This window comes from Arachis hypogaea, chromosome 18, assembly GCF_003086295.3.
Source record: "Arachis hypogaea cultivar Tifrunner chromosome 18, arahy.Tifrunner.gnm2.J5K5, whole genome shotgun sequence".
Classification (NCBI taxonomy): domain Eukaryota; kingdom Viridiplantae; phylum Streptophyta; class Magnoliopsida; order Fabales; family Fabaceae; genus Arachis; species Arachis hypogaea.
In genome coordinates this window covers 109445229-109449858 of record NC_092053.1, presented here as the reverse complement: position 1 = coordinate 109449858, position 4630 = coordinate 109445229, and the positions used below count along the sequence as shown (strand labels likewise).

Sequence of the window (4630 nt, the reverse complement as noted above, 5' to 3'; positions counted from 1 at the left end):
AAGTGTTCTTGCATGCATCATGTGTTTTGATTCATAATTTTCATGTTTTGAGTCTTTTGGTTATTTTTCTCTTTCTTCATTAAAAATTCAAAAATAAAAAATATATCTTTCCTTGTTTTACTCATAAATTTCAATTTCAAAATTCTATCTTTTCAAATCTTTTTCAAAAATTAAATATTTTTAATTTATTTTTATATATTTTCGAAATTTTTTTAAAAAAATTGATTTTTAAAATATTTTTCCTATTCTTACTTCATATTTTCGAAAATCTTACTAACATTTAATTTTTAGATTCAAAAATTTCAAGTTGTTACTTGCCTATTAAGAAAGGTTCAATCTTTAAATTTTAAAATCATATCTTTTTGTTTCTTGTTAGTCAAGTAATCAACTTTAATTTTCAAAATCATATCTTTTTAATTTTCAATCATATATTTTTGATTGCTAATTTCAAAATCTTTTTCAAAATCAAATCTTTTTAATTTTTTCTTCAATCATATCTTTTTTTTAATAAATCGCAATCATATCTTCTCAATCAAATATTTTTCAAAATAATTTCAATCATTTCAATCATACCTTTTTCAAAAATCAAATTTCAAAATCCTTTCTAACTTCTTATCTTTTCAAAAATTGATTTTCAAATCTTTTTCAATTAACTACTAGACTTTTTGTTTGATTTTAAAAGTTTTCTATTTCAATCATATCTTTTTCAAAACTCCTAACTACTTTTCTCTCTCCAATTTTCGAAAATCACTAATTTTTTTTTCAAAATTCGTTTTAATTAACTAATTGTTTTAAATTTCAATTTTATTTTATTTCTTTTTATATTTTCGAATTCTAATTAATTAATTTAATAAAAACAAAAATATTTTTCTTTTATTTTAATTTGAAATTCAAATTCTTCATCGCTCTCTTCTCCATTCTACTCTCCTATTCTTCTCCTCTTCTACTCACATAAAGGAATCTCTATACTGTGACATAGAGGATTCCTCTTCTTTTCTGTTCTCTTCTTTTTCATATGAGCAGGAACAAGGATAAGAACATTCTTGTTGAAGCTGATCCTGAACCTGAAAGGACTCTGAAGAGGAAGCTAAGAGAAGCTAAAACACAACACTCTGAAGAGGACTTTACTAAAATTTTCGAAAAAGAAGTTGAGATGGCCGAAACCAATAACAATGGTGGAGGTGCAAGGAAGATGCTTGGTGACTTTACTGCACCAAATTCCAACTTACATGGAAGAAGCATCTCAATCCCTGCCATTGGAGCAAACAAATTTGAGCTAAAGCCTCAATTAGTTTCTCTGATGTAACAGAATTGCAAGTTTCATGGATTTTCATCAGAAAATCCTTTTCAATTCATAACTGAATTCTTGCAGATCTGTGATACTGTTAAGACCAATGGGGTTGATCCCGACGTCTACAGGCTTATGCTTTTTCCATTTGCTGTAAGAGACAGAGCTAGAATATGGTTGGACTCTCAACCTAAAGATAGCCTGAACTCTTGGGATAAGCTGGTCACAGCTTTTTTAGCCAAGTTCTTTCCTCCTCAAAAGCTTAGCAAGCTTAGAGTGGATGTTCAAACCTTCAAACAGAAAGAAGGTGAATCCCTCTATGAAGCTTGGGAGAGATATAAGCAACTGACCAAAAAGTGTCCTTTTGACATGCTTTCAGAATGGACCATCCTGGATATATTCTATGATGGTCTGTCTGAATTATCAAAGATGTCATTGGACCATTCTACAGGTAGATCCATTCACCTAAAGAAAATGCTTGCAGAAGCTCAAGAACTCATTAACATGGTTGCAAATAACCAGTTCATGTACACTTCTGAAAGGAATCCTGTGAGTAATGGGACGCCTCAGAGGAAGGAAGTTCTTGAAATTGATACTCTGAATGCCATATTGGCTCAGAATAAAATATTGACTCAGCAAGTCAATATGATTTCTCAGAGTCTGAATGGATTGCAAGCTGCATCCAACAGTACTCAAGAGGCATCTTCTGAAGAAGAAGCTTATGGTCTTGAGAACCCTGCAATAGCAGAGGTGAATTACATGGGGGAACCCTATGGAAATACCTATAATCCCTCATGGAGAAATCATCCAAATTTCTCATGGAAGGATCAACAAAAGCCTCAACAAGGCTTTAATAATGGTGGAAGAAACAGGTTTAGCAATAGCAAGCCTTTTCCATCATCCACTCAGCAACAGACAGATAATTCTAGCAGAATACATCTAGCTTAGCAAATATAGTCTCTGATCTATCTAAGGCCACTCTAAGTTTCATGAATGAAATAAGGTCCTCCATTAGAAATTTGGAGACACAAGTGGGCCAGCTGAGTAAAAGAGTCACTGAAACTCCTCCTAGTACTCTCCCAAGCAATATAGAAGAAAATCCAAAAAGAGAGTGCAAGGCCATTACCTTGCTTGGTGTGGCCGAACCCAAAGAGGAGAAGGAGGACGTGAATCCTAGTGAGGAAGACCTCCTGGGACGTTCACTGACCAATAAGGAGTTTTCCTTTGAGAAACCAAAGGAATCTGAGGCTCATCTAGAGACCATAGAGATTCCATTGAACCTCTTTTTACCATTCATGAGCTCTGATGACTATTCATCTTCTGAAGAAGATGAAGATATTACTGAAGAGCAAGTTGCTCAATATTTAGGAGCAATCATGAAGCTGAATGCCAAACTATTTGGTAATGAGACTTGGGAGGATGAACCTCCATTGCTCATCAAGGAACTAAATGCCTTGGTTCAGCAAACTCTACCTCAAAAGAAACAGGACCCTGGTAAATTCCTAATTCCCTGTAACATAGGCACCATGACCTTTGAGAAGGCTCTGTGTGACCTGGGGTCAGGCATTAACCTTATGCCACTCTCTGTAATGGAGAAACTTGGGATCTATGAGGTGCAAGCTGCCAGAATCTCATTAGAGATGGCAGACAACTCAAGAAAACAGGCTTATGGACTAGTAGAGGACGTGTTAGTAAAGGTTGAAGGATTTTACATCCCTGCTGATTTCATAATCCTAGACACTGGGAAGGATGAGAATGAATCCATCATCCTTGGAAGATCCTTCTTAGCCACAGCAAGAGTTGTGATTGATGTGGACAGAGGAGAGTTGGTCCTTCAACTGAATGAGGACAACCTTGATTTTAAAACTCAAGGATCTCCTTCTGTAATTGGTATGCGAAATTGTTACTCAGGTTGTGAATTGTTGTTCGAAATTGATTCCCTGGCAATGGCACCAAAAACGGATGCACAGAACCATGGTCTAAACATATCTTCACAACTTCGCATAACTAACTAGCAAGTGCACTGGGTCGTCCAAGTAATACCTTACGTGAGTAAGGGTCGAATCCCACGGAGATTGTTGGTATGAAGCAAGCTATGGTCACCTTGTAAATCTCAGTCAGGCGGATATAAAATAGTGATATAGTTTTCGAAATTAATACTAAAATAAGGATAGAAATACTTATGTAAATCATTGGTGAGAATTTCAGATAAGCGTATGGAGATGCAATCATTCCTCTGAACCTCTGCTTTCCTGCTGTCTTCATCCAATCAGTCTTACTCCTTTCCATGGCTAGCTTTATGCAAGGGCATCACTGTTGTCAGTGGCTACATCCCCTCCTCTTGTGAAAATGGTCCAAGATGCCCTGTCACGGCATGGCTAATCATCTGAGGTTCTCGATCATGCTGGAATAGGATTCACCCTCCTTTTGCGTCTGTCACTACGCCCAGCACTCGCGAGTTTGAAGCTCGTCACAGTCATTCAATCATTGAATCCTACTCGAAATACCACAGACAAGGTTTAGACTTTCCGGATTCTCTTGAATGCCGCCATCATTCTAGCTTACACCACGAAGATTCTGATTAAGAGATCTAAGAGATACTCATTCAATCTAATGTAGAACGGAAGTGGTTGTCAGGCACGCGTTCATAGGGAATGATGATGATTGTCACGTTCATCACATTCAGGTTGAAGTGTGAATGAATATCTTAGAAGCGGAATAAATTGAATTGAATAGAAAATAGTAGTACTTTGCATTAATCTTTGAGGAACAGCAGAGCTCCACACCTTAATCTATGGAGTGCAGAAACTCTACCGTTTGAAAATACATAAGTGAAAGGTCCAGGCATGGCCGAGATGGCCAGCCCCCAAAACGTGATCACAGGATCAAAATACAATCCAGGATGTCCAATACAATAGTAAAAAGGTCCTATTTATACTAAACTAGTTACTAGGGTTTACAGAAGTAAGTAATTGATGCATAAATCCACTTCTGGGGCCCACTTGGTGTGTGCTTGGGCTGAGCTTGAATGTTACACGTGCAGAGGCTCTTTCTGGAGTTGAACGCCAGGTTGTAACATATTTCTGGCGTTCAACTATGGTTTGTGACTTGTTTCTGGCGTTTAACTCCAGACAGCAGCGTAGAACTGGCGTTCAACGCCCTTTTACGTCGTCTAAACTCGGCCAAAGTATGGACTATTAAACATTGCTGGAAAGCCCTGGATGTCTACTTTCCAACGCAATTGGAAGCGCGCCATATTGAGTTCTGTAGCTCCAGAAAATCTACTTTGATTGCAGGGAGGTCAGAATCCAACAGCATCAGCAGTCTTTCTTCATCCTCTGA

The 4630-nt window shown here is 37.0% G+C and overlaps 1 non-coding gene across 1 annotated transcript; it reads right to left on the bottom strand.

Moving 5' to 3' along the window:
• Positions 1–1555: 1555 nt before the first annotated feature.
• LOC112773414 (small nucleolar RNA R71) lies at positions 1556–1663 on the bottom strand. The gene has a single exon (XR_003187965.1). It is a non-coding gene; the product is annotated as a small nucleolar RNA R71 (small nucleolar RNA).
• Between the last annotated feature and the right edge of the window lie 2967 nt (positions 1664–4630).